Source organism: Equus asinus, chromosome 4, assembly GCF_041296235.1.
Source record: "Equus asinus isolate D_3611 breed Donkey chromosome 4, EquAss-T2T_v2, whole genome shotgun sequence".
Lineage (NCBI taxonomy): Eukaryota > Metazoa > Chordata > Mammalia > Perissodactyla > Equidae > Equus > Equus asinus.
In genome coordinates, this window is record NC_091793.1 from 74,448,693 (window position 1) to 74,458,955 (window position 10,263).

Here is a 10,263-nt window from a genome sequence, read left to right on the forward strand (position 1 = left end):
ATTAATTCTATCTTATTCTTTTAGCCCTTCTCTCTCTCTGCTCCTTCTGAAACTTCCAGGATCTTTTGGATACTGTCTGATCGGTGCCTTAGGCTCTGTTCATTTGTAGTCATTCTTTTTCCTTTCTGCTCACCAGACTTGTTAAACCCAATTGTCATCTTCAAGTTTGCTGATCCTTTCTTCTGTCTTCTGAAACCTGTTGTCAAATTATTCTAGTGAAATTTTTATTTCAATCATTAAACTTTTCAGCTCCAGAATTTCTAGATCTTTTTTGTTATTTCAATCTTGTTATTGATACATTTTTTTCATACATTGTTTTCCTGGCTCCCTTTATTTCTTTATCCATGGTTTCCTTAACCATTTGAGCATATTTAAGACAGCTGATTTAAAGTTTTTGTCTAATATATCCAATGTCTGTGCTTCCTCTGAACTAGTTTCTATCAATTTAATATGTTCATGTGAATGGACCATACTTTCCTATTTCTTTTTATACCTTGTGAATTTTTTTTTGTTAAAAATTGGGCATTTGGAACGTTTTAGTGTGGTAACTTTGGAAATCAAATTCTCCAGGAAATAAAATTCTACCCCAGAATTTGCTGTTGTTAATGGTTCATGGCTACAAAAATCTATTTGTTGAATTTTACAAACTATTTTTGCAAAGACTGTGTTCCTCTGCTGTGGGGTTACAGAAGTCTATGTTCCATTATCTCAGCAGTGGGCTTGACAGAAATTTCCATATACATCTGGAGTAAAAAACAAAACAAATCAAAACAAAAAAAAAAACACCCTCCCAAATTTTTCAGATTGGCTCTGAGCTTGGGCATCTCTTCAATGTGTAGCCAGGCCACCTAGAACTTTGTCTTATCCTTTATCTCTTGCTTTTGAAGAATCCACAAATCATCAACTGTGCATGCCTAGGGTCTTCTCAGGTCTATTCTGAGCCTGCTTCAAGTCCTGGGCATTCACATTGCACTCCATCTTGCCCAGTGAACACTGTGATTCTTCTGAGCCTTTATTTCTTGAAGAAACTTCCTCCTGAGTTGCTTCTTTCCCAGGTGTTGGAATTGTCTTCTGCTTGCTCCATTTACTGGCCCTTGACTCAGGCAGGCACAGTCAGCGTACGTCTTTAAATCTTTTGACAGATGCTGTCACTGCCCATAAAGCCACTCCAGCCTGATTGGGATTGGAGGACAGAGAAATAAATGTTAGCCTCTGCACTGGTCCCTCAGAGAAGCACCTGTGCTATACACTGAATGTTTATATGCTCCCCCCGACCCCAGCCAAATTCATGTACTGAAACCTTATCCCTAATGTGATGGTATTTGGAGGTGGGGTCTCTGGGAGATGATTAGTGAATGAAGGTGGAGCCCTCATGAATAGGATTAGTGTCCTTATAATAAAGACCCCAGAAAGCACTCTTGCCCCTTCCACCATGTGAGGATACAACAAGAAGACAGTAGTCTACAACCCAGAAGAGAGTTCTGACCAGACCCTGACCATTGGTAGCCTGATCTCAGACTTCCAGTCTCCATAACTGTGAGAGATAGATTTTTGTTGTTTGTAAGTCACCTCATCTATGGCATTCTATTATAGCAGCACAAACTGACTAAAACAACAAGACAGATCAAAACATGCAACCACAATAGTTTAAAAATAAGATCCCTTAGTACCCAGCACCAGCAAGTTGCACCAGAAATGGGGCCAACATCCCCATGGCTTCCATCCCTGGTGTGCTGGGGAGGTAGGGATGGTAATTAGATGAGTAAAAATTGTTCCAACACTCACTTATCAAATTTCAGCGGTCCTTTTACTCATTAAGCACTCCCCTGGTTGTTTTAAATTTTGGGTTCGATTAGCTTCCAGAGTTCCACAGTTGATTCTGTTAGCCTTACAAGCTTATGGCTGTTTCAGTGGAGGGATCCATTATTTAAGCACCTTACTCTGCCATTTCCTGAGACATCACTCCATCTGATTATCTATTGGTCTAAGGACTGCACCTTTTTTCTCTCTCTCTGATGCACAAAGCTTAGCTTTTGGAAAAGACAGATTGTACTTGGCTTACTTCAATTCATTATCATGATTAGATAAAGCAATTTGAGATAATGGCCAATTAATAGATCAGCAGTAGCATTTCCATATGCTAAGATAAATTAAGGTATCACCTAGGGATATTATTCACATCTCTGCCCAGAGCAATTCCTTTGCATTACTGTGTTTGTCAATTGTGGAGAGGCCTGGAAAAGTGTTTTTGGTAGTTGATATAGTTATATCTTTGTTATTATGCTTTAATTTCCATTTAATATAAATCTTTGAATTCATTATGTATTGCATGGTTTTTGAGAGCCACAAAATGAATTAGAAGAAAGTTATGGTTCCAAATACAGTATTTACTAAGCTATATCATCTTTAGACTTACTTCCTCCTTCTAAAATAATTTTTCTTGTTTTATGTATTTTTTAAATTTTTCTGTGTGGCACATTGCCTTTCAGATCAGTGTTAAAGAAACCATATTAAAACAAAAAAATTAAATTGAAAGAAGGAATACACAGAGGAGTGAAGGATCTTTTAAAAGGCAAATTAAAAACAAAATGCAAAGTCAGTTTCATCCTTTCAACTGTAGTTTTATATCTGAGTTGCTTTGAACAGACCCACATGTAATCACATATCCACTTTATCATGGGGATAGGAAAAAACAAGAAACAGTCTCCAGGAAAGGAAGCTGTTGTCTATATCCACCCTGAAAATTATGAGGCAATTTCTATTCAGAGTAGGGGAGTACTGGCAACTTTCATCTCTACATTGGAAATGTCTGACTTTTCCAAGTGTGAACTGTCAATCAATTAATGCCAAAAATAATAAAATAACCTAAAATATAATAGCTATCTTTTATTGCTAAATATGGCATGTATACAAAATAATTCATACAACATATATACAAATTTTAACAAAGAATAATAAATGCCTGTCACATAGCTTGAAAAATACAATAAAATTTATATTTTTAAAGCAATGATATTTAATGAAAGGGGTCTGTGAGTATATTTCTAAGGTCTTTAAACTTGGATAGAGGAAAAATTACATCTTTATATTTACCAAGCTGTAACCAAAATGTAGCATTTCCTTCAATTGTAAATTTAAACAAAAAGTGAAGAAAATTACTAGTAGAAGTACCTAAAATTTAGTCACCAATAGAAATTGAGAATATTTTCATAGTCAATTGCACTTGTTCCAGATATCTAAAAATGTTAATTATATTCATGACTTCATCAAAAATTACACTAGTTATTAGGCCCTGTGCCAGGAGTCATGTGGTCACAGTCATTCTGTCTTCAAATACTTCCATGATGTAACTGGCATTATGTTACACAAATTGGCATGCAGGAGCCATTTAGCCACAGTGAGATAAATTTGCATCCTCTCACATTGGTGACCCAGACATCTAAGTTTACTTCAGTGTTTCCTGTCCACAGTTGTGCAGTGATCAATAATTGGAAAGAAGTTAATTGTTTCTTTTCCTTTCTTTTAAAATTTTTGTTTGTGAATTGGGGCACTTCAAATGAGAATTTTAAATTTTCCAATGGGATACTTCCAAGATGAAGGGCCTCTACTTCTTAAAACCTTTTCTTGAAACATCCAGTAAAATTACTTAATAGATTGCCAAAAAAAAAAAAAAATCCATAGTTTTTCAGAGAATTTAATAAAGCCATGTATCCCACATAAAAATTTCACACTGATTGGTGGACTGGAAAAGAGGAAAAGGTTGGAAAGTGATTCCCTTTTTAAATGATTTTTATGTTTCAATTGGTTTACCTCCAAATATATTCCATCTATCTACCTATCTTTCTGCTAGCCTGTCTATCTATCTATCTATCAGCTATCGTCTATCTATCCATCTATCTACTTCTGTATATGCTCCATATTTATATCAACATTGTTCTAAATACAGTTCTATATCTAGTTGATTTATCGTTTAACTTTCTGAAATTTCTCATGGAGGTATTGGCAGCCTCACTACTCCACTTCAATATGAAACTGGCTAAAGCTTTCATGGTAGCCATCTCCCTTTAAAACAAAATTATTCTTTAGGTGCATCTTGATGCCAAGAAAGAAAAATTCATTTTGGAAAGTGCTAATGCAGAATACACTTTGAAAATTTTTTAAATAGCTAAAAAGACCTTTCTTGGGTTGTTTTTGCTTTGATTCCAGAATATAGCTTTTAATGGAAATAAAAGCTTCCTCCTCTTGCACAGAGTTCCTGAAATGTTTGTAAAAGCTTCTATTTTCTTCTACTTAGCAGAAAAGCAAGTTCCTCATACGCTTACCATGTGTTGCTTTTTACAGAACTGTGCACTGACATTAAAGATTCTTCCAACAACCCTGAAAATTTTGTCAACAACCATAAAAGTCATCAGCTTTATTATTGTAAAAACACTTTGTCAAGAAACTGGAGCAGAATACAAAAATGTTTTGCTACCACACAATTTACTGGCTTTCAAGAAGACAAGTCTTATTTGAACTAAAGTTCAAGTCCAAATCTTACTTAGACTACAGTCAAGTGCGTCTTTTTCTTTTAAAAAAAAAAAAAACGTAAGCCCACTCTTGGAACTCTTTTAAAGAAAGGATTTTATCCATAGGTTGGCATATCTGATAGATATTTTTAACAATGCAAATGAGTTATATCTTTCAATACAAGGTCGTGAAATCACTATTGTTAATGCTACTAAATACACACACACACACACACACACACATACTTTCTTTCATAAACTGCCAATATGGAAGAAGATAGTCACTTTTGAAGTCCTTATAAACATTCAAATACTGAAGGAGGAGCTTTACCAGGATGGAGTTGAGATACAAAATTATCTGTCAACTTTGTTTTGAAGGGAGAAATCTGCAAACACTTGTATACATTTAAGAACTCTTTCTAAAGTGATTTCTATCTTTATGACATTAAAGTTGAAGAATAAATGGCCGCTCCTCTGAGGAGAAAACAGTCGGTGGAGGGGTGCAAAAATGCGGAGCAATAAAACCTTTAACTTGGAGAAGCAGAACCATACTCCAAGGAAGCATCATCAGCATCACCACCAGCAGCCACCACCGCCACCACCAATACCTGCAAATGGTCAACAAGCCAGCAGCCAAAATGAAGGCTTGACTATTGACCTGAAGAATTTTAGGAAACCAGGAGAGATGACCTTCACCCAACGTATCTGGCTCTTTGTTGGCAATTTTCCTTCTGACATCATTGAGGAGGAAATGAGGAAACTATTTGAGAAACATGGGAAGGCAGGCGAAGTCTTCATTCATAAGGATAAGGGCTTTGCCTTATCGGCTTGGAAACACAGGAGATTGCCAAAGTGGAGCTGGACAACATGCCACTCCAGAGAAAGCAGCTCTGTGTGTGCTTTGCTTGCCATAGTGGATCCCTTACTGTCTGAAACCTTCCTCAGTATGTATCCAACGATCTGCCAGAGGAAGCCTTTTCTGTGTTCGTCCAGGTGGAGAGGGCTATAGTTGTTGTGGATGATAGAGGAAGGCCCTCAGGAAAAGGCATTGTTGAATTCTCAGGGAAGCCAGCTGCTTGGAAAGCTCTGGACAGATACAGTGAAGGCTCCTTCCTGCTAACCACATTTCCTTGGCCTGTGACTTTGGAACCCGTGGACCACTTAGATGATGAAGAGGGACTTCCAGAGATTCTGGTTATAAAGAACAATCAATTTCACAAGGAACAAAAGCAGCCACTCAGATTTGCACAGCCTGGCTCCTTTGAGTGTAAGTATGCCATGCGCTGGAAGGCACTCACTGAGGTGGAGAAGCAGCAGCAGGATCAAGTGGACCACAATATCAAGGAAGCGCATGAGAAACTGGAGATGGAGTTGGAGGCTACTTGCCATGAGCACCAGGTCATGCTAATAAGGCAGGATTTGATGAGGCGTCAAGAAGAACTTCGGAGGATGGAAGAGCTGCACAACCAAGAAGTGCAAAAATGAAAGCAACTGGAGCTCAGGCAGGAGGAGGAGCGCAGGTGCCGGGAGGAAGAGATGAGGCAACAACAGGAAGAAATGATGAGGCAACAGCAGGAAGGACTCAAGGGAAGCTTGCCTGATGCAAGAGAGCAGGAGATATGACTGGGCCGGATGGCTATGGGAGGTGCTATGGGCATAAACAACAGAGGCGCCATGCCCCCTGCTCCTGTGCCTGCTGGTACTCCAGCTCCTCCAGGACCTGCCACTTTGATGCCAGATGGAACCTTGGGATTGACCCCACCAACAACTGAAGGCTTTGGCCAAGCTGCTACAATGGAAGGAATTGGGGCAATTGGTGGAACCCCTCCTGCATTCAACTGTGCAGCTCCTGGAGCTGAATTTGCTCCAAACAAACGTCACCAATATTAATAAAATTACAGTGTCTAGTTTCCCAAAACCCTTTAAGAAGGACCCTTTTTGAACTAGCCAGAATTCTACCCTGGAAAAGTGTTAGGGATTCCTCCCAATAGTAGTTTCTTCCCTGCCTGTACAACTTACTCTAGAGAGTATGCCGGAGGCAGAGAGTAAGGGAGGGGTGATATTTAACAGATCAGTTCTATGTGGTATTTCATTTAATCAATGCTGTGTGGTGCTTTCCTGAAGTCTCATGTGATTGCGGAGGACCTAGGGGGGAACCATGGCAGAGTGGATCCAGTTAGAGCTGCCATTAATCTTAATCATTCCGTTCTTTGCCCATCCTGTTCTATTTGCTTTCTCATTCTTACACCCCCTGACCGCAGAGACACTGCCACACGTACCACTAAAAACCAAACATTCCCCAGTGACCTTAGCCCCATTGCTCCGATCACTCCCAGCTGGGAATTCAGGCAAATGTCCACAGAGGTCACAGACAACATGCATACGGTTCTGTTATATCCCTTATATTAGCCCTTCATGTCCTAAGGAAGACATTTGCTCTTAGAGATTTTCATTTTAGTGTATCTTTTTAAAAACCTTGCGTTAACTTGCCTCCGTCTTTTACTTGGGTAAGGAGAATCCAGGATTGGCCCTTTTGTGTCTATGATGTTGCTGTTCCCAGCTTTTCTGGTAGGCCTAGTACAATCTTGGGAACAGGCTTGCTGTGTGCTGAAGGTCGGACAGTAACTCTTAACCTTCCCTGTCTTAGGTAGTTATGCTGTGCATTTTTAATTGGTGTATCATGTTTGATTTATCCCTGATACCTTTGGAGCTTTTCTGAAAAATGGAACGGTAACGCAGCATCAACTTATTAAAGTACATTTCAAGCCTCTTTTTAAAAAAAGTTGAAGAATAGTTCCTGAATTTTTTTTCTCATTATATAAATTATATGAAAGATATTGAGTCAGTGAAAAGACGCATGGATTTTAGGACAAAAGCTTACTACAAATTGAAGCTTAACACAAAAATTAGTACTAAAAGTGACATTTATTATTAAACTGAAAGTTTACACATAACCAGCTTGAAGAATGCGAGTGTTCCTTGATCCTTGCCTTGTAGAACACACCATGGGAGATTTAAACCCACTTGCAACAATGTATTTGTGAATGTGGGCTTTTTGTTTTATGGAGAAATCTACACATGCATTCTTCTAGATCTAGTAGAGTGTAATTTTTGTATTCACATTGATGACTCATTTGGAGATTATTCTTGTATATGGTGTGAATATAAGGGGGCTAATTATTAAATGATTTTCTCATTGCTACTGCTTGTGTGTATAAATGCATTTGATTTTTACGTCTTATGTACAGAAAATTTGACACACTGTAGTAATTCTAAAACTTTCTCTGCAGATATTTTTTTCCCATCTGTCTAGAAAGTATTTATGGAAAAATAATGTCACTCTTTCAGCCTTTCCAGTCTTTATGGCATGGTTTGTGCCTTCTAATGCAGTGTGTAGTAGTAGGTATCCTTATTTTTTATTTAAAGGAAAAGCTTCAGTATTTCAACGTTTAATTTGATATTAATTTTACACATATACCCTTTATGAAGGTAAGGGCATTTCAATTTCTATTTCTAAATAACTGTCATGAATTTTATCTTAAATCAATATAGATTTTATTACATCGTATGTCTACAGCTGCTATGATGAACATGGAGATTTCCTCTTGAACCTGGTAATATGGTTTATCAGTAGAGTTTCCTAACACTGAAATAAACCTCCATCTCTGGGATAAACTCAGCTTGTTCAAAATAGACTACTTTTCTACCCCTTGCTCAATTCTGTTTGTTAACATTTTTTCATGAATGTTTATATCTGTGCCCCTAAGGTGATTGCCCATATTTTCTCCTTCTCCTACTGAACTTGTAGGAGTTTGGAATTAATATTGTAATTGGCTGAAAAAAAATCTGATCCTTTCAAAGAATAAAATGACCAATCTTTGGTGACAGTATTCAAGAAGACAGAAAAAAGGCACAGATAGCCAGAGTCAGCACATGATTACAGATGCTTCTGATAAGACAATAGTACATACAAAATGACACCAATGCATTGAAAATTTAGACAATATGGTTAATTGTTAGAAAAATAAGTCTTACAAACACATATAGGAAGAAATAGAAAATCTGAATTAATATCAGTAAAGAGAATCAGTAGACAAAAATCTTCACCAAGTAAACATAGGTGTAGATGCCTTCATCAGTGAGTTCTACTGAACATTTAAGAAAAACATAATTTCATCTAGACCTAAAGCCTTCCCACACAGTAGGAAAAAGAAACTACTCCCCAACTCACTTTATGAGGCTCACAGAACCTCGAAGTTGAAACATGGTAAGGACAGTATGAAAAAGATTAATTACAGACTGATCTTACTCACAAACATAGATGCAAAATGTTAGCAAAAGTATTTAACACTACATGAAAAGATAATACATTATAAACAAGTTAGATTTATCCCAGGAATGTAAGCTTGTTTCAACAGTCTCAAATTAATCAATGTTATTCACCATATTAGAACATTTAAAAGGGTTATTTATATGATCATCTTATAGATGCAAAATTATCATCATGATATAAACAATTACAAGACTATGAATACAGGAATACATTCTTAACCTGATTAAATATATGGCTATGTATGTATATATATGTATACATGCATAGGCACATTTTAATCATGTATGTATGTCAGCATTTTAACCATTTACATATAATATAAAATTATAAATATAAACATATGTATGTGTGTGAATGTTTCTATAGAGGTAATAAACATATATTTATATTTAGGAGCCTTTTTTTTCATTGGAAAGAAGTCTAAAATGTCCAATCTCATCATTTCTGTTAAATTTACTGGCAATGCTATTTTGTAGAGTAAGGCAGAAACAAGAAAAATGTTTAAGAAATTTATAGGGAGAAACAAATCTGCCATTATATACATGGATTATATTACTTTGTATGTAATGTTCCCAAAGAAATTACAAATACATAATCAGGGTCCACCCCGTGGCAGAGTGGTTAAGTTCGCGTGCTCCACTTCAGCAGCCGAAGGTTTCGCTGATTTGGATTCTAGAGGCAGACCTAGCACCACTCATCAAGCCATGCTGAGGCGGCGTCCCACATAGCAGAGCCAGAAGGACCTACAATTAGAATATAAAACTCTCCCCTTAGGTCCTTAGAGGAAAAAAAGGAAAAAAAAGAAAGATTGGCAACAGATGTTAGCTCCAGTGCCAATCTTTAAAAATACAACAACAAAAACAAATATATAATCAACATTAATACAAGGATTCAAGAGAACCACTAGAGAAGAAACCAATAAATATAAGCATAGAGTTCTATAAGCTTAGGCAAATATATTTATCTCTAAAATTTTCACCACTAAAATTTCCATTGTGCCTCTTTGAATTTCAACCCCTCCTTCATGCTCAGGCAATCATGAATCTGCTTTCTGTCAGTATAGATTGTTTGCCTTTTCTAGAATTTCACATAAATAAAATCACACAGCACTTATTATCTTTCTTCAGGCTCCTTACGTTCAGTATTGCTGTTTCTGAGATCCATCTATGTTGTTTAATGTCATTAGTTCATTTATTTTTATTGCAGAATGTTATTCCTTCTTATGAATCTACCAAGATTTGATTATCCAGTCTCCTGTAGATACACATTTGGACTTATTCTAGTTTTCAACTATTATGAATAAATGTGCTATAAACATTCTTATACGTGTGCTTTTATTTCTCTTAGGTAAATACCTAGGAGTGAAATTGCTGGGTTTTATAATGTGTACATTTAATTTTATAAGAAACTGCTACCCAGTTT

The 10,263-nt window shown here is 36.8% G+C and overlaps 1 pseudogene; it reads left to right on the forward strand.

Moving 5' to 3' along the window:
* The first annotated feature begins 4,979 nt into the window (after nt 1-4,979).
* LOC106846488 (non-POU domain-containing octamer-binding protein pseudogene) lies at nt 4,980-6,398 on the forward strand (annotated as a pseudogene).
* The last annotated feature ends 3,865 nt before the right edge of the window (nt 6,399-10,263 follow it).